Source organism: Pristiophorus japonicus, chromosome 14, assembly GCF_044704955.1.
Source record: "Pristiophorus japonicus isolate sPriJap1 chromosome 14, sPriJap1.hap1, whole genome shotgun sequence".
NCBI lineage: Eukaryota > Metazoa > Chordata > Chondrichthyes > Pristiophoridae > Pristiophorus > Pristiophorus japonicus.
Window position 1 is genome coordinate 66,201,461 of NC_091990.1, and position 22,939 is coordinate 66,224,399.

At 53.8% G+C, this 22,939-nt stretch overlaps 1 protein-coding gene across 1 annotated transcript in view; it reads left to right on the plus strand.

The window, feature by feature from the left end:
• The window catches only part of LOC139279934 (cytosolic 5'-nucleotidase 1A-like), a 205,934-nt gene that overhangs the window by 82,526 nt on the left and 100,469 nt on the right, over positions 1 to 22,939 (plus strand). The window lies entirely within an intron of this gene.

Genomic DNA, 22,939 nt, shown 5'->3' on the forward strand with positions numbered 1-22,939 from the left:
GGTATTATGGTGGGTGTGAGCAGTTAGGCCCTGATGTTATGGTGGGTGTGAGCAGTCAGGGCCTGATATTATAGTCAGTGTGAGCAGTGAGGGCCCTGGTGTTATGGTGGGTGTGTGCAGTCAGTGCCTGGTATTATGGTCAGTGTGAGCAGTGAGGGCCCTGGTATTTTGGTGGGTGTGAGCAGTCAGGGCCCTGGTATTATGGTCAGTGTGAGCAGTCAGGGCCTGGTATTATGGTCAGTGTGAGCAGTCAGGCCCTGGTATTATGATGGGTGTGAGCAGTCAGGGCCCTGGTATTATTGTCAGTGTGAGCATCAGGCCCTGGTATTATTGTGGGTGTGAGCAGTCAGGGCCCTGGTATTATGGTCAGTGTGAGCAGTCAGGGCCCTGGTATTATGGTCAGTGTGAGCAGTCAGACCCTGGTTATATGGTGCGTGTGAGCAGTCAGGCCCTGGTATTATGGTCAGTGTGAGCAGTCAGACCCTGGTTATATGGTGCGTGTGAGCAGTCAGGCCCTGGTATTATGGTGGGTGTGAGCAGTCAGGGCCCTGGTATTATGGTCAGTGTGAGCAGTCAGGCCCTGATATTATGGTGGGTGTGAGCAGTCAGGGCCCTGGTATTATGGTCAGTGTGAGCAGTCAGGGCCTTGGTATTATGGTCAGTGTGAGCAGAAAGGCCCTGGTATTATGGCGGGTGTGAGCAGTCAGGGCCCTGGTATTATTGTCAGTGTGAGCATCAGGCCCTGGTATTATTGTGGGTGTGAGCAGTCAGGGCCCTGGTATTATGGTCAGTGTGAGCAGTCAGGCCCTGGTATTATGGTGGGTCTGAGCAGTCAGGCCCTGGTATTATGGTGGGTGTGAGCAGTCAGGGCCTGGTATTATGGTCAGTGTGAGCAGTCAGGCCCTGGTATTATGGCAGGTGTGAGCAGTCAGGCCCTGGTATTATGGTCAGTGTGAGCAGTCAGGGCCTGGTATTATGGTCAGTGTGAGCAGTTAGGCCCTGGTATTATGGTGGGTGTGAATAGTCAGGGCCTTGGTATTATTGTCAGTGTGAGCATCAGGCCCTGGTATTATTGTGGGTGTGAGCAGTCAGGGCCCAGGTATTATGGTCAGTGTGAGCAGTCAGGCCCTGGTATTATGGTGGGCCTGAGCAGTCAGGCCCTGGTATTATGGTGGGTGTGAGCAGTCAGGGCCTGGTATTATGGTCAGTGTGAGCAGTCAGGCCCTGGTATTATGGCGGGTGTGAGCAGTCAGGCCCTGTTATTATGGTCAGTGTGAGCAGTCATGGCCTGGTATTATAGTCAGTGTGAGCAGTGAGGGCCCTGGTGTTATGGTGGGTGTGAGCAGTCAGGGCCGGGTATTATGGTCAGTGTGAGCAGTGAGGGCCCTGGTGTTATGGTGTGTGTGAGCAGTCAGCCCCTGGTATTATGGTCAGTGTGAGAAGTCAGGGCCTAGTATTTTGGTGGGTGTGAGCAGTCAGGCCCTAGTATTATGGTCAGTGTGAGCAGTCAGGCCCTGGTATTATGGTCAGTGCGATCAGTCAGGCCCTGGTATTATGGTCAGTGTGAGCAGTCAGGGCCTGGTATTATGGTGGGTGTGAGCAGTCAGGGCCCTGGTATTATTGTCAGTGTGAGCATCAGGCCCTGGTATTATTGTGGGTGTGAGCAGTCAGGGCCCTGGTATTATGGTCAGTGTGAGCAGTCAGGCCCTGGTATTATGGCGGGTGTGAGCAGTCAGGCCCTGGTATTATGGTCAGTGTGAGCAGTCAGGGCCTGGTATTATGGTCAGTGTGAGCAGTCAGGCCCTGGTATTATGGCGGGTGTGAGCAGTCAGGCCCTGGTATTATGGTCAGTGTGAGCAGTCAGGGCCTGGTATTATGGTCAGTGTGAGCAGTTAGGCCCTGGTATTATGGTGGGTGTGAATAGTCAGGGCCTTGGTATTATTGTCAGTGTGAGCATCAGGCCCTGGTATTATTGTGGGTGTGAGCAGTCAGGGCCCTGGTATTATGGTCAGTGTGAGCAGTCAGGCCCTGGTATTATGGTGGGCCTGAGCAGTCAGGCCCTGGTATTATGGTGGGTGTGAGCAGTCAGGGCCTGGTATTATGGTCAGTGTGAGCAGTCAGGCCCTGGTATTATGGCGGGTGTGAGCAGTCAGGCCCTGTTATTATGGTCAGTGTGAGCAGTCATGGCCTGGTATTATAGTCAGTGTGAGCAGTGAGGGCCCTGGTGTTATGGTGGGTGTGAGCAGTCAGGGCCGGGTATTATGGTCAGTGTGAGCAGTGAGGGCCCTGGTGTTATGGTGTGTGTGAGCAGTCAGCCCCTGGTATTATGGTCAGTGTGAGAAGTCAGGGCCTAGTATTTTGGTGGGTGTGAGAGTCAGGCCCTAGTATTATGGTCAGTGTGAGCAGTCAGGCCCTGGTATTATGGTCAGTGCGATCAGTCAGGCCCTGGTATTATGGTCAGTGTGAGCAGTCAGGGCCTGGTATTATGGTGGGTGTGAGCAGTCAGGGCCCTGGTATTATTGTCAGTGTGAGCAGTCAGGCCCTGGTATTTTGGTGGGTGTGAGCAGTCAGGGCCCTGGTATTATGGTCAGTGTGAGCAGTCAGGCAGTGCTGTTATGGTCAGTGTGAGCAGTCAGGCCCTGGTATTATGGTCAGTGTGAGCAGTCAGGGCCTGGTATTATGGTCAGTGTGAGCATCAGGCCCTGGTATTATTGTGGCTGTGAGCAGTCAGGGCCCTGGTATTATGGTCAGTGTGAGCAGTCAGGCCCTGGTATTATGGTGGGTCTGAGCAGTCAGACCCTGGTATTATGGTGGGTGTGAGCAGTCAGGGCCTGGTATTATGGTCAGTGTGAGCAGTCAGGCCCTGGTATTATGGCGGGTGTGAGCAGTCAGGCCCTGGTATTATGGTCAGTGTGAGCAGTCAGGCCCTGGTATTATGGTCAGTGTGAGCAGTCAGGGCCTGGTATTATGGTCAGTGTGAGCATCAGGCCCTGGTATTATTGTGGCTGTGAGCAGTCAGGGCCCTGGTATTATGGTCAGTGTGAGCATCAGGCCCTGGTATTATTGTGGGTGTGAGCAGTCAGGGCCCTGGTATTATGGTCAGTGTGAGCAGTCAGGCCCTGGTATTATGGTGGCTGTGAGCAGTCAGGCCCTGGTATTATGGTGGGTGTGAGCAGTCAGGCCCTGATGTTATGGTGGGTGTGAGCAGTCAGGGCCTGGTATTATGGTCAGCGTGAGCAGTGAGGGCCCTGGTATTATGGTGGGTGTGAGCAGTGAGGGCCCTGGTATTATTGTCAGTGTGAGCATCAGGCCCTGGTATTATTGTGGGTGTGAGCAGTCAGGGCCCTGGTATTATGGTCAGTGTGAGCAGTCAGGCCCTGGTATTATGGCGGGTGTGAGCAGTCAGGCCCTGGTATTATGGTCAGTGTGAGCAGTCAGGGCCTGGTATTATGGTCAGTGTGAGCAGTTAGGCCCTGGTATTATGGTGGGTGTGAATAGTCAGGGCCTTGGTATTATTGTCAGTGTGAGCATCAGGCCCTGGTATTATTGTGGGTGTGAGCAGTCAGGGCCCTGTTATTATGGTCAGTGTGAGCAGTCAGGCCCTGGTATTATGGTGGGTGTGAGCAGTCAGGGCCCTGGTATTATGGTCAGTGTGAGCAGTCAGGGCCCTGGTATTATGGTCAGTGTGAGCAGTCAGGCCCTGGTAATATGGTGGGTGTGAGCAGTCAGGGACCTGGTATTATGGTCAGTGTGAGCAGTCAGACCCTGGTATTATTGTGGGTGTGAGCAGTCAAGGCCCTGGTATTATGGTCAGTGTGAGCATTCAGGCCCTGGTATTATGGTCAGTGTGAGCAGTCAGGCCCTGGTATTATGGTGGGTGTGAGCAGTCAGGGCCCTAGTATTATGGTCATTGTGAGCAGTCAGGCCTTGGTATTATGGTGGGTGTGACCAGTCAGGCCCTGGTATTATGGTCAGTGTGAGCAGTCAGGCCCTGGTATTATGGTTAGTGTGAGCAGTCAGGGCCCTGGTATTATGGTGGGTGTGAGCAGTCGGGGCCTGGTATGATGGTCAGTGTGAGCAGTCAGGCCCTGGTATCATGCCGGGTGTGAGCAGTCAGGCCCTGGTATTATGGTGGCTGTGAGCAGTCAGGCCCTGGTATTATGGTGGGTGTGAGCAGTCAGGCCCTGATGTTATGCTGGGTGTGAGCAGTCAGGGCCTGGTATGATGGTCAGTGTGAGCAGTCAGGCCCTGGTATTATGGTCAGTGTGAGCAGTCAGGGCCTGGTATTATAGTCAGTGTGAGCAGTCAGGCCCTGGTATTATGGTGGGTGTGAGCAGTCAGGGCACTGGTATTATGGTCAGTGTGAGCAGTCAGGCCCTGGTATTATGGTGGGTGTGAGCAGTCAGGCCCTGGTATTATGGTGGGTGTGAGCAGTCAGGGCCTGGTATTTTGGTCAGTGTGAGCAGTCAGTCCCTGGTATTATGGTGGGTGTGAGCAGTCAGTCCCTGGTATTATGGTCAGTGTGAGCAGTCAGGGCCCTGGTATTATGGTCAGTGTGAGCAGTCAGGGCCCTGGTATTATGGTCAGTGTGAGCAGTCAGGCGCTGGTATTATGGTGGGTGTGAGCAGTCAGGCGCTGGTATTATGGTCAGTGTGAGCAGTCAGGGCCCTGGTATTATGGTCAGTGTGAGCAGTCAGGGCCCTGGTATTATGGTCAGTGTAAGCAGTCAGGCCCTGGTATTATGGTGGGTGTGAGCAGTCAGGGCCCTGTTATTATGGTCAGTGTGAGCAGTCAGGCCCTGGTATTATGGTGGGTGTGAGCAGTCAGGGCCCTGGTATTATGGTCAGTGTGAGCAGTCAGGGCCCTGGTATTATGGTCAGTGTGAGCAGTCAGGCCCTGGTAATATGGTGGGTGTGAGCAGTCAGGGACCTGGTATTATGGTCAGTGTGAGCAGTCAGACCCTGGTATTATTGTGGGTGTGAGCAGTCAAGGCCCTGGTATTATGGTCAGTGTGAGCATTCAGGCCCTGGTATTATGGTCAGTGTGAGCAGTCAGGCCCTGGTATTATGGTGGGTGTGAGCAGTCAGGGCCCTAGTATTATGGTCATTGTGAGCAGTCAGGCCTTGGTATTATGGTGGGTGTGACCAGTCAGGCCCTGGTATTATGGTCAGTGTGAGCAGTCAGGCCCTGGTATTATGGTTAGTGTGAGCAGTCAGGGCCCTGGTATTATGGTGGGTGTGAGCAGTCGGGGCCTGGTATGATGGTCAGTGTGATCAGTCAGGCCCTGGTATTATGGTCAGTGTGAGCAGTCAGGGCCTGGTATTATGGTGGGTGTGAGCAGTCAGGGCCCTGGTATTATTGTCAGTGTGAGCAGTCAGGCCCTGGTATTTTGGTGGGTGTGAGCAGTCAGGGCCCTGGTATTATGGTCAGTGTGAGCAGTCAGGCACTGCTGTTATGGTCAGTGTGAGCAGTCAGGCCCTGGTATTATGGTCAGTGTGAGCAGTCAGGGCCTGGTATTATGGTCAGTGTGAGCATCAGGCCCTGGTATTATTGTGGCTGTGAGCAGTCAGGGCCCTGGTATTATGGTCAGTGTGAGCAGTCAGGCCCTGGTATTATGGTGGGTCTGAGCAGTCAGACCCTGGTATTATGGTGGGTGTGAGCAGTCAGGGCCTGGTATTATGGTCAGTGTGAGCAGTCAGGCCCTGGTATTATGGCGGGTGTGAGCAGTCAGTCCCTGGTATTATGGTCAGTGTGAGCAGTCAGGCCCTGGTATTATGGTGGGTGTGACCAGTCAGGCCCTGGTATTATGGTCAGTGTGAGCAGTCAGGCCCTGGTATTATGGTTAGTGTGAGCAGTCAGGGCCCTGGTATTATGGTGGGTGTGAGCAGTCGGGGCCTGGTATGATGGTCAGTGTGAGCAGTCAGGCCCTGGTATCATGCCGGGTGTGAGCAGTCAGGCCCTGGTATTATGGTGGCTGTGAGCAGTCAGGCCCTGGTATTATGGTGGGTGTGAGCAGTCAGGCCCTGATGTTATGCTGGGTGTGAGCAGTCAGGGCCTGGTATTATGGTCAGTGTGAGCAGTGAGGGCCCTGGTATTATGGTGCGTGTGAGCAATCAGGCCCTGGTATTATGCTGGTTGTGAGCAGTCAGGCCCTGATGTTATGGTGGGTGTGAGCAGTCAGGCCCTGGTATTATGGTCAGTGTGAGCAGTCAGACCCTGGTTATATGGTGCGTGTGAGCAGTCAGGCCCTGGTATTATGGTGGGTGTGAGCAGTCAGGGCCCTGGTATTATGGTCAGTGTGAGCAGTCAGGCCCTGATATTATGGTGGGTGTGAGCAGTCAGGGCCCTGGTATTATGGTCAGTGTGAGCAGTCAGGGCCTTGGTATTATGGTCAGTGTGAGCAGAAAGGCCCTGGTATTATGGCGGGTGTGAGCAGTCAGGGCCCTGGTATTATTGTCAGTGTGAGCATCAGGCCCTGGTATTATTGTGGGTGTGAGCAGTCAGGGCCCTGGTATTATGGTCAGTGTGAGCAGTCAGGCCCTGGTATTATGGTGGGTGTGAGCAGTCAGGCCCTGGTATTATGGTGGGTGTGAGCAGTCAGGGCCTGGTATTATGGTCAGTGTGAGCAGTCAGGCCCTGGTATTATGGCGGGTGTGAGCAGTCAGGCCCTGGTATTATGGTCAGTGTGAGCAGTCAGGGCCTGGTATTATGGTCAGTGTGAGCAGTTAGGCCCTGGTATTATGGTGGGTGTGAATAGTCAGGGCCTTGGTATTATTGTCAGTGTGAGCATCAGGCCCTGGTATTATTGTGGGTGTGAGCAGTCAGGGCCCTGGTATTATGGTCAGTGTGAGCAGTCAGGCCCTGGTATTATGGTGGGCCTGAGCAGTCAGGCCCTGGTATTATGGTGGGTGTGAGCAGTCAGGGCCTGGTATTATGGTCAGTGTGAGCAGTCAGGCCCTGGTATTATGGCGGGTGTGAGCAGTCAGGCCCTGTTATTATGGTCAGTGTGAGCAGTCATGGCCTGGTATTATAGTCAGTGTGAGCAGTGAGGGCCCTGGTGTTATGGTGGGTGTGAGCAGTCAGGGCCGGGTATTATGGTCAGTGTGAGCAGTGAGGGCCCTGGTGTTATGGTGTGTGTGAGCAGTCAGCCCCTGGTATTATGGTCAGTGTGAGAAGTCAGGGCCTAGTATTTTGGTGGGTGTGAGCAGTCAGGCCCTAGTATTATGGTCAGTGTGAGCAGTCAGGCCCTGGTATTATGGTCAGTGCGATCAGTCAGGCCCTGGTATTATGGTCAGTGTGAGCAGTCAGGGCCTGGTATTATGGTGGGTGTGAGCAGTCAGGGCCCTGGTATTATTGTCAGTGTGAGCATCAGGCCCTGGTATTATTGTGGGTGTGAGCAGTCAGGGCCCTGGTATTATGGTCAGTGTGAGCAGTCAGGCCCTGGTATTATGGTGGGTCTGAGCAGTCAGGCCCTGGTATTATGGTGGGTGTGAGCAGTCAGGGCCTGGTATTATGGTCAGTGTGAGCAGTCAGGCCCTGGTATTATGGCGGGTGTGAGCAGTCAGGCCCTGGTATTATGGTCAGTGTGAGCAGTCAGGGCCTGGTATTATGGTCAGTGTGAGCAGTTAGGCCCTGGTATTATGGTGGGTGTGAATAGTCAGGGCCTTGGTATTATTGTCAGTGTGAGCATCAGGCCCTGGTATTATTGTGGGTGTGAGCAGTCAGGGCCTGGTATTATAATCAATGTGAGCAGTGAGGGCCCTGGTATTATGGTGGGTCTGAGCAGTCAGGCCCTGGTATTATGGTGGGTGTGAGCAGTCAGCGCCTGGTATTATGGTCAGTGTGAGCAGTCAGGCCCTGGTATTATGGCGGGTGTGAGCAGTCAGGCCCTGGTATTATGGTCAGTGTGAGCAGTCAGGGCCTGGTATTATGGTCAGTGTGAGCAGTTAGGCCCTGGTATTATGGTGGGTGTGAATAGTCAGGGCCTTGGTATTATTGTCAGTGTGAGCATCAGGCCCTGGTATTATTGTGGGTGTGAGCAGTCAGGGCCCTGGTATTATGGTCAGTGTGAGCAGTCAGGCCCTGGTATTATGGTGGGCCTGAGCAGTCAGGCCCTGGTATTATGGTGGGTGTGAGCAGTCAGGGCCTGGTATTATGGTCAGTGTGAGCAGTCAGGCCCTGGTATTATGGCGGGTGTGAGCAGTCAGGCCCTGTTATTATGGTCAGTGTGAGCAGTCATGGCCTGGTATTATAGTCAGTGTGAGCAGTGAGGGCCCTGGTGTTATGGTGGGTGTGAGCAGTCAGGGCCGGGTATTATGGTCAGTGTGAGCAGTGAGGGCCCTGGTGTTATGGTGTGTGTGAGCAGTCAGCCCCTGGTATTATGGTCAGTGTGAGAAGTCAGGGCCTAGTATTTTGGTGGGTGTGAGCAGTCAGGCCCTAGTATTATGGTCAGTGTGAGCAGTCAGGCCCTGGTATTATGGTCAGTGCGATCAGTCAGGCCCTGGTATTATGGTCAGTGTGAGCAGTCAGGGCCTGGTATTATGGTGGGTGTGAGCAGTCAGGGCCCTGGTATTATTGTCAGTGTGAGCATCAGGCCCTGGTATTATTGTGGGTGTGAGCAGTCAGGGCCCTGGTATTATGGTCAGTGTGAGCAGTCAGGCCCTGGTATTATGGTGGGTCTGAGCAGTCAGGCCCTGGTATTATGGTGGGTGTGAGCAGTCAGGGCCTGGTATTATGGTCAGTGTGAGCAGTCAGGCCCTGGTATTATGGCGGGTGTGAGCAGTCAGGCCCTGGTATTATGGTCAGTGTGAGCAGTCAGGGCCTGGTATTATGGTCAGTGTGAGCAGTTAGGCCCTGGTATTATGGTGGGTGTGAATAGTCAGGGCCTTGGTATTATTGTCAGTGTGAGCATCAGGCCCTGGTATTATTGTGGGTGTGAGCAGTCAGGGCCCTGGTATTATGGTCAGTGTGAGCAGTCAGGCCCTGGTATTATGGTGGGCCTGAGCAGTCAGGCCCTGGTATTATGGTGGGTGTGAGCAGTCAGGGCCTGGTATTATGGTCAGTGTGAGCAGTCAGGCCCTGGTATTATGGCGGGTGTGAGCAGTCAGGCCCTGTTATTATGGTCAGTGTGAGCAGTCATGGCCTGGTATTATAGTCAGTGTGAGCAGTGAGGGCCCTGGTGTTATGGTGGGTGTGAGCAGTCAGGGCCGGGTATTATGGTCAGTGTGAGCAGTGAGGGCCCTGGTGTTATGGTGTGTGTGAGCAGTCAGCCCCTGGTATTATGGTCAGTGTGAGAAGTCAGGGCCTAGTATTTTGGTGGGTGTGAGAGTCAGGCCCTAGTATTATGGTCAGTGTGAGCAGTCAGGCCCTGGTATTATGGTCAGTGCGATCAGTCAGGCCCTGGTATTATGGTCAGTGTGAGCAGTCAGGGCCTGGTATTATGGTGGGTGTGAGCAGTCAGGGCCCTGGTATTATTGTCAGTGTGAGCAGTCAGGCCCTGGTATTTTGGTGGGTGTGAGCAGTCAGGGCCCTGGTATTATGGTCAGTGTGAGCAGTCAGGCACTGCTGTTATGGTCAGTGTGAGCAGTCAGGCCCTGGTATTATGGTCAGTGTGAGCAGTCAGGGCCTGGTATTATGGTCAGTGTGAGCATCAGGCCCTGGTATTATTGTGGCTGTGAGCAGTCAGGGCCCTGGTATTATGGTCAGTGTGAGCAGTCAGGCCCTGGTATTATGGTGGGTCTGAGCAGTCAGACCCTGGTATTATGGTGGGTGTGAGCAGTCAGGCCCTGGTATTATGGTCAGTGTGAGCAGTCAGGGCCTGGTATTATGGTCAGTGTGAGCATCAGGCCCTGGTATTATTGTGGCTGTGAGCAGTCAGGGCCCTGGTATTATGGTCAGTGTGAGCATCAGGCCCTGGTATTATTGTGGGTGTGAGCAGTCAGGGCCCTGGTATTATGGTCAGTGTGAGCAGTCAGGCCCTGGTATTATGGTGGCTGTGAGCAGTCAGGCCCTGGTATTATGGTGGGTGTGAGCAGTCAGGCCCTGATGTTATGGTGGGTGTGAGCAGTCAGGGCCTGGTATTATGGTCAGCGTGAGCAGTGAGGGCCCTGGTATTATGGTGGGTGTGAGCAGTGAGGGCCCTGGTATTATTGTCAGTGTGAGCATCAGGCCCTGGTATTATTGTGGGTGTGAGCAGTCAGGGCCCTGGTATTATGGTCAGTGTGAGCAGTCAGGCCCTGGTATAATGGTGGGTCTGAGCAGTCAGGCCCTGGTATTATGGTGGGTGTGAGCAGTCAGGGCCTGGTATTATGGTCAGTGTGAGCAGTCAGGCCCTGGTATTATGGCGGGTGTGAGCAGTCAGGCCCTGGTATTATGGTCAGTGTGAGCAGTCAGGGCCTGGTATTATGGTCAGTGTGAGCAGTTAGGCCCTGGTATTATGGTGGGTGTGAATAGTCAGGGCCTTGGTATTATTGTCAGTGTGAGCATCAGGCCCTGGTATTATTGTGGGTGTGAGCAGTCAGGGCCCTGGTATTATGGTCAGTGTGAGCAGTCAGGCCCTGGTATTATGGTGGGCCTGAGCAGTCAGGCCCTGGTATTATGGTGGGTGTGAGCAGTCAGGGCCCTGGTATTATGGTCAGTGTGAGCAGTCAGGCCCTGGTATTATGGCGCGTGTGAGCAGTCAGGCCCTGTTATTATGGTCAGTGTGAGCAGTCATGGCCTGGTATTATAGTCAGTGTGAGCAGTGAGGGCCCTGGTGTTATGGTGGGTGTGAGCAGTCAGGGCCGGGTATTATGGTCAGTGTGAGCAGTGAGGGCCCTGGTGTTATGGTGTGTGTGAGCAGTCAGCCCCTGGTATTATGGTCAGTGTGAGAAGTCAGGGCCTAGTATTATGGTGGGTGTGAGCAGTCAGGCCCTGGTATTATGGTCAGTGTGAGCAGTCAGGCCCTGGTATTATGGTCAGTGCGATCAGTCAGGCCCTGGTATTATGGTCAGTGTGAGCAGTCACGGCCTGGTATTATGGTGGGTGTGAGCAGTCAGGGCCCTGGTATTATTGTCAGTGTGAGCAGTCAGGCCCTGGTATTTTGGTGGGTGTGAGCAGTCAGGGCCCTGGTATTATGGTCAGTGTGAGCAGTCAGGCACTGCTGTTATGGTCAGTGTGAGCAGTCAGGCCCTGGTATTATGGTGGGTGTGAGCAGTCAGGGCCTGGTATTATGGTCAGTGTGAGCATCAGGCCCTGGTATTATTGTGGCTGTGAGCAGTCAGGGCCCTGGTATTATGGTCAGTGTGAGCAGTCAGGGCCTGGTATTATGGTGGGTGTGAGCAGTCAGGCCCTGGTATTATGGTGGCTGTGAGCAGTCAGGCCCTGGTATTATGGTGGGTGTGAGCAGTCAGGCCCTGATGTTATGGTGGGTGTGAGCAGTCAGGGCCTGGTATTATGGTCAGCGTGAGCAGTGAGGGCCCTGGTATTATGGTGGGTGTGAGCAGTGAGGGCCCTGGTATTATGGTGGGTGTGAGCAGTCAGGCCCTGATGTTATGGTGGGTGTGAGCAGTCAGGCCCTGGTATTATGGTCAGTGTGAGCAGTCAGGGCCTGGTATTATGGTCAGTGTGAGCAGTGAGGGCCCTGGTGTTATGGTGGGTGTGAGCAGTCAGGCCCTGTATTATGGTTAGTGTTAGCAGTCAGGCCCTGGTATTTTGGTCAGTGTGAGCAGTCAGGGTCCTGGTATTATGGTCAGTGTGAGCAGTCAGGCCCTGGTATTATGGTCAGTCTGAGCAGTCAGGGCCAGTTTTATGGTCAGTGTGAGCAGTCAGGCCCTGGTATTATGGTCAGTGTAAGCAGTCAGGGCCCTGGTATTATGGTCAGTGTGAGCAGTCAGGCCCTGGTATTATGGTCAGTGTGAGCAGTCAGACCCTGGTATTATGGTGGGTGTGAGCAGTCAGGCCCTGGTATTATGGTGGGTGTGAGCAGTCAGGGCCCTGGTATTATGGTGGGTGTGAGCAGTCAGGCCCTGATATTATGGTGGGTGTGAGCAGTCAGGGCCCTGGTATTATGGTCAGTGTGAGCAGTCAGGGCCCTGGTATCATGGTCAGTGTGAGCAGTCAGGCCCTGGTATTATGGCGGGTGTGAGCAGACAGTGCCCTGGTATTATTGTCAGTGTGAGCCTCAGGCCCTGGTATTATTGTGGGTGTGAGCAGTCAGGGCCCTGGTATTATGGTCAGTGTGAGCAGTCAGGCCCTGGTATTATGGTGGGTCTGAGCAGTCAGGCCCTGGTATTATGGTGGGTGTGAGCAGTCAGGGCCTGGTATTATGGTCAGTTTGAGCAGTCAGGCCCTGGTATTATGGTCAGTGTGAGCAGTCAGGGCCTGGTATTATGGTCAGTGTGAGCAGTGAGGGCCCTGGTGTTATGGTGGGTGTGAGCAGTCAGGCCCTGGTATTATGGTTAGTGTTAGCAGTCAGGCCCTGGTATTTTGGTCAGTGTGAGCAGTCAGGGTCCTGGTATTATGGTCAGTGTGAGCAGTCAGGCCCTGGTATTATGGTCAGTCTGAGCAGTCAGGGCCAGTTTTATGGTCAGTGTGAGCAGTCAGGCCCTGGTATTATGGTCAGTGTAAGCAGTCAGGGCCCTGGTATTATGGTCAGTGTGAGCAGTCAGGCCCTGGTATTATGGTCAGTGTGAGCAGTCAGACCCTGGTATTATGGTGGGTGTGAGCAGTCAGGCCCTGGTATTATGGTGGGTGTGAGCAGTCAGGGCCCTGGTATTATGGTGGGTGTGAGCAGTCAGGCCCTGATATTATGGTGGGTGTGAGCAGTCAGGGCCCTGGTATTATGGTCAGTGTGAGCAGTCAGGGCCCTGGTATCATGGTCAGTGTGAGCAGTCAGGCCCTGGTATTATGGCGGGTGTGAGCAGACAGGGCCCTGGTATTATTGTCAGTGTGAGCCTCAGGCCCTGGTATTATTGTGGGTGTGAGCAGTCAGGGCCCTGGTATTATGGTCAGTGTGAGCAGTCAGGCCCTGCTGTTATGGTCAGTGTGAGCAGTCAGGCCCTGGTATTATGGTGGGTGTGAGCAGTCAGGGCCCTGGTATTATTGTCAGTGTGAGCATCAGGCCCTGGTATTATTGTGGGTGTGAGCAGTCAGGGCCCTGGTATTCTGGTCAGTGTGAGAAGTCAGGGCCTAGTATTATGGTGGGTGTGAGCAGTCAGGCCCTGGTATTATGGTCAGTGTGATCATTCAGGCGCTGGTATTATGGTCAGTGTGAGCAGTCAGGGCCTGGTATTATGGTGGGTGTGAGCAGTCAGGGCCCTGGTATTATTGTCAGTGTGAGCAGTCAGGCCCTGGTATTATGGTCAGTGTGAGCAGTCAGGGCCTGGTATTATGGTCAGTGTGAGCAGTCAGGCCCTGGTATTATGGTGGGTGTGAGCAGTCAGGGCCCTGGTATTATTGTCAGTATGAGCATCAGGCCCTGGTATTATTGTGGGTGTGAGCAGTCAGGGCCCTGGTATTATGGTCAGTGTGAGCAGTCAGGCCCTGGTATTATGGTGGGTCTGAGCAGTCAGGCCCTGGTATTATGGTCAGTGTGAGCAGTGAGGGCCCTGGTGTTATGGTGGGTGTGAGCAGTCAGCCCCTGGTATTATGGTCAGTGTGAGAAGTCAGGGCCTAGTATTATGGTGGGTGTGAGCAGTCAGGCCCTGGTATTATGGTCAGTGTGATCATTCAGGCCCTGGTATTATGGTCAGTATGAGCAGTCAGGGCCTGGTATTATGGTGGGTGTGAGCAGTCAGGGCCCTGGTATTATTGTCAGTGTGAGCAGTGAGGCCCTGGTATTATGGTCAGTGTGAGCAGTCAGGGCCTGGTATTATGGTCAGTGTGAGCAGTCAGGCCCTGGTATTATGGTGGGTGTGAGCAGTCAGGGCCCTGGTATTATTGTCAGTGTGAGCATCAGGCCCTGGTATTATTGTGGGTGTGAGCAGTCAGGGCCCTGGTATTATGGTCAGTGTGAGCAGTCAGGCCCTGGTATTATGGTGGGTCTGAGCAGTCAGGCCCTGGTATTATGGTGGGTGTGAGCAGTCAGGGCCTGGTATTATGGTCAGTGTGAGCAGTCAGGCCCTGGTATTATGGCGGGTGTGAGCAGTCAGGCCCTGGTATTATGGTCAGTGTGAGCAGTCAGGGCCTGGTATTATGATCAATCTGAGCAGTCAGGCTCTGGTATTATGGTGGGTGTGAGCAGTCAGGCCTTGGTATTATGGTGGGTGTGAGCAGTCAGGCCCTGATGTTATGGTGGGTGTGAGCAGTCAGGGCCTGATATTATAGTCAGTGTGAGCAGTGAGGGCCCTGGTGTTATGGTGGGTGTGTGCAGTCAGTGCCTGGTATTATGGTCAGTGTGAGCAGTGAGGGCCCTGGTATTTTGGTGGGTGTGAGCAGTCAGGGCCCTGGTATTATGGTCAGTGTGAGCAGTCAGGGCCTGGTATTATGGTCAGTGTGAGCAGTCAGGCCCTGGTATTATGATGGGTGTGAGCAGTCAGGGCCCTGGTATTATTGTCAGTGTGAGCATCAGGCCCTGGTATTATTGTGGGTGTGAGCAGTCAGGGCCCTAGTATTATGGTCAGTGTGAGCAGTCAGGCCCCGGTATTATGGTGGGTGTGAGCAGTCAGGCCCTGATGTTATGGTGGGTGTGAGCAGTCAGGGCCTGGTATTATAGTCAGTGTGAGCAGTGAGGGCCCTGGTGTTATGGTGGGTGTGAGCAGTCAGGGCCTGGTATTATGGTCAGTGTAAGCAGTGAGGGCCCTGGTATTATGGTGGGTGTGAGCAGTCAGGCCCTGATGTTATGGTGGGTGTGACCAGTCAGGCCCTGGTATTTTGGTCAGTGTGAGCAGTCAGGGCCTGGTATTATGGTCAGTGTGAGCAGTGAGGGTCCTGGTGTTATGGTGGGTGTGAGCAGTCAGCCCCTGGTATTATGGTCAGTGTGAGAAGTCAGGGCCTAGTATTATGGTGGGTGTGAGCAGTCAGGCCCTGGTATTATGGTCAGTGTGAGCAGTCAGGCCCTGGTATTATGATCAGTGTGATCATTCAGGCCCTGGTATTATGGTCAGTGTGAGCAGTCAGGGCCTGGTATTATGGTGGGTGTGAGCAGTCAGGGCACTGGTATTATTGTCAGTGTGAGCAGTCAGGCCCTGGTATTATGGTCAGTGTGAGCAGTCAGGGCCTGGTATTATGGTCAGTGTGAGCAGTCAGGCCCTGGTATTATGGTGGGTCTGAGCAGTCAGGCCCTGGTATTATGGTGGGTGTGAGCAGTCAGGGCCTGGTATTATGGTCAGTGTGAGCAGTCAGGCCCTGGTATTATGGCGGGTGTGAGCAGTCAGGCCCTGGTATTATGGTCAGTGTGAGCAGTCAGGGCCTGGTATTATGATCAGTCTGAGCAGTCAGGCTCTGGTATTATGGTGGGTGTGAGCAGTCAGGCCCTGGTATTATGGTGGGTGTGAGCAGTCAGGGCCTGGTATTATAGTCAGTGTGAGCAGTGAGGGCCCTGGTGTTATGGTGGGTGTGTGCTGTCAGTGCCTGGTATTATGGTCAGTGTGAGCAGTCAGGGCCCTGGTATTATGGTCACTGTGAGCAGTCAGGCCCTGGTATTATGGTGGGTGTGAGCAGTCAGGGCCCTGGTATTATGGTCAGTGTGAGCAGTCAGACCCTGGTATTATTGTGGGTGTGAGCAGTCAAGGCCCTGGTATTATGGTCAGTGTGAGCATTCAGGCCCTGGTATTATGGTCAGTGTGAGCAGTCAGGCCCTGGTATTATGGTGGGTGTGAGCAGTCAGGGCCCTAGTATTATGGTCATTGTGAGCAGTCAGGCCTTGGTATTATGGTGGGTGTGACCTGTCAGGCCCTGGTATCATGGTCAGTGTGAGCAGTCAGGCCCTGGTATTATGGTTAGTGTGAGCAGTCAGGGCCGTGGTATTATGGTCAGTGTGAGCAGTCAGGCCCTGGTATTATGGTGGGTGTGAGCAGTCAGGGCCCTGGTATTAGGTCAGTGTGAGCAGCCAGGCCCTGGTATTATGGTGGGTGTGAGAAATCAGGGCCCTGGTATTATGGTCAGTGTGAGCAGTCAGGCCCTGGTATTATGGTCAGTGTGAGCAGTCAGGACCCTGGTATTATGGTCAGTGTGAGCAGTCAGCACCGTGGTATTATGGTCAGTGTGAGCAGTCAGGCCCTGGTATTATGGTGGGTGTCAGCAGTCAGAGCCCTGGTATTATGGTGGGTGTGAGCAGTCAGGCCCTGATATTATGGTGGGTGTGAGCAGTCAGGGCCCTGGTATTATGGTCAGTGTGAGCAGTCAGGGCCCTGGTGTTATGGTCATTGTGAGCACTCAGGCCCTGGTATTATGGTCAGTGTGAGCAGTCAGGCCCTGGTATTATGGTCAGTGTGAGCAGTCAGGCCCTGGTATTATGGTCAGTGTGAGCAGTCTGGGCCCTGGTATTCTGGTCAGTGTGAGCAGTCAGGCCCTTGTATTATGGTCAGTGTGAGCAGTGAGGGCCAGTTTTATGGTCAGTGTGAGCAGTCAGGCCCTGGTATTATGGTCAGTGTGAGCAGTCATGCCCTGGTATTATGGTCAGTGTGAGCAGTCAGGCTCTGGTATTATGGTCAGTGTGAGCAGTCAGACCCTGGTATTATGGTGGGTGTGAGCAGTCAGGCCCTGGTATTATGGTGGGTGTGAGCAGTCAGGGCCCTGGTATTATGGTCAGTGTGAGCAGTCTGGTACTGATATTATGGTGGGTGTGAGCAGTCAGGGTCCTGGTATTATTGTCAGTGTGAGCATCAGGCCCTGGTATTATTGTGGGTGTGAGCAGTCAGGGCCCTGGTATTATGGTGGGTGTGAGCAGTCAGGGCCTGGTATTATGGTCAGTGTGAGCAGTCAGGGCCTGGTATTATGATCAATCTGAGCAGTCAGGCTCTGGTATTATGGTGGGTGTGAGCAGTCAGCCTTGGTATTATGGTGGGCGTGAGCAGTCAGGCCCTGATGTTATGGTGGGTGTGAGCAGTCAGGGCCTGGTATTATAGTCAGTGTGAGCAGTGAGGGCCCTGGTGTTATGGTGGGTGTGTGCAGTCAGTGCCTGGTATTATGGTCAGTGTGAGCAGTGAGGGCCCTGGTATTTTGGTGGGTGTGAGCAGTCAGGGCCCTGGTATTATGGTCAGTGTGAGCAGTCAGGGCCTGGTATTATGGTCAGTGTGAGCAGTCAGGCCCTGGTATTATGATGGGTGTGAGCAGTCAGGGCCCTGGTATTATTGTCAGTGTGAGCATCAGGCCCTGGTATTATTGTGGGTGTGAGCAGTCAGGGCCCTAGTATTATGGTCAGTGTGAGCAGTCAGGCCCTGGTATTATGGTGGGTGTGAGCAGTCAGGCCCTGATGTTATGGTGGGTGTGAGCAGTCAGGGCCTGGTATTATAGTCAGTGTGAGCAGTGAGGGCCCTGGTGTTATGGTGGGTGTGAGCAGTCAGGGCCTGGTATTATGGTCAGTGTGAGCAGTGAGGGCCCTGGTATTATGGTGGGTGTGAGCAGTCAGGCCCTGATGTTATGGTGGGTGTGACCAGTCAGGCCCTGGTATTTTGGTCAGTGTGAGCAGTCAGGGCCTAGTATTATGGTCAGTGTGAGCAGTGAGGGCCCTGGTGTTATGGTGGGTGTGAGCAGTCAGCCCCTGGTATTATGGTCAGTGTGAGAAGTCAGGGCCTAGTATTATGGTGGGTGTGAGCAGTCAGGCCCTGGTATTATGGTCAGTGTGAGCAGTCAGGCCCTGGTATTATGATCAGTGTGATCATTCAGGCCCTGGTATTATGGTCAGTGTGAGCAGTCAGGGCCTGGTATTATGGTGGGTGTGAGCAGTCAGGGCACTGGTATTATTGTCAGTGTGAGCAGTCAGGCCCTGGTATTATGGTCAGTGTGAGCAGTCAGGGCCTGGTATTATGGTCAGTGTGAGCAGTCAGGCCCTGGTATTATGGTGGGTCTGAGCAGTCAGGCCCTGGTATTATGGTGGGTGTGAGCAGTCAGGGCCTGGTATTATGGTCAGTGTGAGCAGTCAGGCCCTGGTATTATGGCGGGTGTGAGCAGTCAGGCCCTGGTATTATGGTCAGTGTGAGCAGTCAGGGCCTTGTATTATGATCAGTCTGAGCAGTCAGGCTCTGGTATTATGGTGGGTGTGAGCAGTCAGGCCCTGGTATTATGGTGGGTGTGAGCAGTCAGGGCCTGGTATTATAGTCAGTGTGAGCAGTGAGGGCCCTGGTGTTATGGTGGGTGTGTGCTGTCAGTGCCTGGTATTATGGTCAGTGTGAGCAGTCAGGGCCCTGGTATTATGGTCAGTGTGAGCAGTCAGGCCCTGGTATTATGGTGGGTGTGAGCAGTCAGGGCCCTGGTATTATGGTCAGTGTGAGCAGTCAGACCCTGGTATTATTGTGGGTGTGAGCAGTCAAGGCCCTGGTATTATGGTCAGTGTGAGCATTCAGGCCCTGGTATTATGGTCAGTGTGAGCAGTCAGGCCCTGGTATTATGGTGGGTGTGAGCAGTCAGGGCCCTAGTATTATGGTCATTGTGAGCAGTCAGGCCTTGGTATTATGGTGGGTGTGACCAGTCAGGCCCTGGTATCATGGTCAGTGTGAGCAGTCAGGCCCTGGTATTATGGTTAGTGTGAGCAGTCAGGGCCGTGGTATTATGGTCAGTGTGAGCAGTCAGGCCCTGGTATTATGGTGGGTGTGAGCAGTCAGGGCCCTGGTATTAGGTCAGTGTGAGCAGCCTGGCCCTGGTATTATGGTGGGTGTGAGGAATCAGGGCCCTGGTATTATGGTCAGTGTGAGCAGTCAGGCCCTGGTATTATGGTCAGTGTGAGCAGTCAGGACCCTGGTATTATGGTCAGTGTGAGCAGTCAGCACCGTGGTATTATGGTCAGTGTGAGCAGTCAGGCCCTGGTATTATGGTGGGTGTCAGCAGTCAGAGCCCTGGTATTATGGTGGGTGTGAGCAGTCAGGCCCTGATATTATGGTGGGTGTGAGCAGTCAGGGCCCTGGTATTATGGTCATTGTGAGCACTCAGGCCCTGGTATTATGGTCAGTGTGAGCAGTCAGGCCCTGGTATTATGGTCAGTGTGAGCAGTCAGGCCCTGGTATTATGGTCAGTGTGAGCAGTCTGGGCCCTGGTATTCTGGTCAGTGTGAGCAGTCAGGCCCTTGTATTATGGTCAGTGTGAGCAGTGAGGGCCAGTTTTATGGTCAGTGTGAGCAGTCAGGCCCTGGTATTATGGTCAGTGTGAGCAGTCAGGCCCTGGTATTATGGTGGGTGTGAGCAGTCAGGGCCCTGGTATTATGGTCAGTGTGAGCAGTCTGGTACTGATATTATGGTGGGTGTGAGCAGTCAGGGTCCTGGTATTATTGTCAGTGTGAGCATCAGGCCCTGGTATTATTGTGGGTGTGAGCAGTCAGGGCCCTGGTATTATGGTGGGTGTGAGCAGTCGGGGCCTGGTATGATGGTCAGTGTGAGCAGTCAGGCCCTGGTACCATGCCGGGTGTGAGCAGTCAGGCCCTGGTATTATGGTCAGTGTGAGCAGTCAGGGCCTGGTATTATAGTCAGTGTGAGCAGTCAGGCCCTGGTATTATGGTGGGTGTGAGCAGTCAGGGCACTGGTATTATGGTCAGTGTGATCAGTCAGGCCATGGTATTATGGTGGGTGTGAGCAGTCAGGCCCTGGTATTATGGTGGGTGTGAGCAGTCAGGGCCTGGTATTTTGGTCAGTGTGAGCAGTCAGTCCCTGGTATTATGGTGGGTGTGAGCAGTCAGTCCCTGGTATTATGGTCAGTGTGAGCAGTGAGGGCCAGTTTTATGGTCAGTGTGAGCAGTCAGGCCCTGGTATTATGGTCAGTGTGAGCAGTCATGCCCTGGTATTATGGTCAGTGTGAGCAGTCAGGCTCTGGTATTATGGTCAGTGTGAGCAGTCAGACCCTGGTATTATGGTGGGTGTGAGCAGTCAGGCCCTGGTATTATGGTGGGTGTGAGCAGTCAGGGCCCTGGTATTATGGTCAGTGTGAGCAGTCTGGTACTGATATTATGGTGGGTGTGAGCAGTCAGGGTCCTGGTATTATTGTCAGTGTGAGCATCAGGCCCTGGTATTATTGTGGGTGTGAGCAGTCAGGGCCCTGGTATTATGGTGGGTGTGAGCAGTCGGGGCCTGGTATGATGGTCAGTGTGAGCAGTCAGGCCCTGGTATCATGCCGGGTGTGAGCAGTCAGGCCCTGGTATTATGGTCAGTGTGAGCAGTCAGGGCCTGGTATTATAGTCAGTGTGAGCAGTCAGGCCCTGGTATTATGGTGGGTGTGAGCAGTCAGGGCACTGGTATTATGGTCAGTGTGAGCAGTCAGGCCCTGGTATTATGGTCAGTGTGAGCAGTCAGACCCTGGTATTATGGTGGGTGTGAGCAGTCAGGCCCTGGTATTATGGTCAGTCTGAGCAGTCAGGGCCAATTTTATGGTCAGTGTGAGCAGTCAGGCCCTGGTATTATGGTCAGTGTAAGCAGTCAGGGCCCTGGTATTATGGTCAGTGTGAGCAGTCAGGCCCTGGTATTATGGTCAGTGTGAGCAGTCAGACCCTGGTATTATGGTGGGTGTGAGCAGTCAGGCCCTGGTATTATGGTGGGTGTGAGCAGTCAGGGCCCTGGTATTATGGTGGGTGTGAGCAGTCAGGCCCTGATATTATGGTGGGTGTGAGCAGTCAGGGCCCTGGTATTATGGTCAGTGTGAGCAGTCAGGGCCCTGGTATCATGGTCAGTGTGAGCAGTCAGGCCCTGGTATTATGGCGGGTGTGAGCAGACAGGGCCCTGGTATTATTGTCAGTGTGAGCCTCAGGCCCTGGTATTATTGTGGGTGTGAGCAGTCAGGGCCCTGGTATTATGGTCAGTGTGAGCAGTCAGGCCCTGGTATTATGGTGGGTCTGAGCAGTCAGGCCCTGGTATTATGGTGGGTGTGAGCAGTCAGGGCCTGGTATTATGGTCAGTTTGAGCAGTCAGGCCCTGGTATTATGGCGGGTGTGAGCAGTCAGGCCCTGGTATTATGGTCAGTGTGAGCAGTCAGGGCCGGGTATTATGGTCAGTGTGAGCAGTCAGGCCCTGGTCTTATGGTGGGTGTGAGCAGTCAGGGCCTTTGTATTATTGTCAGTGTGAGCATCAGGCCCTGGTATTATTGTGGGTGTGAGCAGTCAGGGCCCTGGTATTATGGTCAGTGTGAGCAGTCTGGCCCTGGTATTATGGTGGGTCTGAGCAGTCACGCCCTGGTATTATGGTGGGTGTGAGCAGTCAGGGCCTGGTGTTATGGTCAGTGTGAGCAGTCAGGCCCTGGTATTATGGCGGGTGTGAGCAGTCAGGCCCTGGTATTATAGTCAGTGTGAGCAGTGAGGGCCCTGGTGTTATGGTGGGTGTGAGCAGTCAGGGCCTGTTATTATGGTCAGTGTGAGCAGTCAGGGCCTGGTATTATGGTGGTTGTGAGCAGTCAGGCCCTGATGTTATGGTGGGTGTGAGCAGTCAGGGCCTGGTATTATAGTCAGTGTGAGCAGTGAGGGCCCTGGTGTTATGGTGGGTGTGAGCAGTCAGGGCCTGGTATTATGGTCAGTGTGAGCAGTGAGGGCCCTGGTATTATGGTGGGTGTGAGCAGTCAGGCCCTGATGTTATGGTGGGTGTGACCAGTCAGGCCCTGGTATTATGGTCAGTGTGAGCAGTCAGGGCCTGGTATTATGGTTAGTGTGAGCAGTGAGGGCCCTGGTGTTATGGTGGGTGTGAGCAGTCAGCCCCTGGTATTATAGTCAGTGTGAGAAGTCAGGGCCTAGTATTATGGTGGGTGTGAGCAGTCAGGCCCTGGTATTATGGTCAGTGTGAACAGTCAGGCCCTGGTATTATGATCAGTGTGATCAGTCAGGCCCTGGTATAATGGTCAGTGTGAGCAGTCAGGGCCTGGTATTATGGTGGGTGTGAGCAGTCAGGGCCCTGGTATTATTATCAGTGTGAGCAGTCAGGCCCTGGTATTTTGCTGGGTGTGAGCAGTCAGGGCCCTGGTATTATGGTCAGTGTGAGCAGTCAGACCCTGCTGTTATGGTCAGTGTGAGCAGTCAGGCCCTGGTATTATGGTGGGTGTGAGCAGTCAGGGCCCTGGTATTATTGTCAGTGTGAGCATCAGGCCCTGGTATTATTGTGGGTGTGAGCAGTCAGGGCCCTGGTATTCTGGTCAGTGTGAGCAGTCAGGCCCTGGTATTATGGTGGGTGTGAGCTGTCAGGGCCTGGTATTATAGTCATTGTGAGCAGTGAGGGCCCTGGTGTTATGGTGGGTGTGAGCAGTCAGGGCCTGGTATTATGGTCAGTGTGAGCAGTGAGGGCCCTGGTATTATGGTGGGTGTGAGCAGTCAGGCCCTGATGTTATGGTGGGTGTGACCAGTCAGGCCCTGGTATTTTGGTCAGTGTGAGCAGTCAGGGCCTGGTATTATGGTCAGTGTGAGCAGTGAGGGCCCTGGTGTTATGGTGGGTGTGAGCAATCAGCCCCTGGTATTATGGTCAGTGTGAGAAGTCAGGGCCTAGTATTATGGTGGGTGTGAGCAGTCAGGCCCTGGTATTATGGTCAGTGTGATCATTCAGGCGCTGGTATTATGGTCAGTGTGAGCAGTCAGGGCCTGGTATTATGGTGGGTGTGAGCAGTCAGGGCCCTGGTATTATTGTCAGTGTGAGCAGTCAGGCCCTGGTATTATGGTCAGTGTGAGCAGTCAGGGCCTGGTATTATGGTCAGTGTGAGCAGTCAGGCCCTGGTATTATGGTGGGTGTGAGCAGTCAGGGCCCTGGTATTATTGTCAGTATGAGCATCAGGCCCTGGTATTATTGTGGGTGTGAGCAGTCAGGGCCCTGGTATTATGGTCAGTGTGAGCAGTCAGGCCCTGGTATTA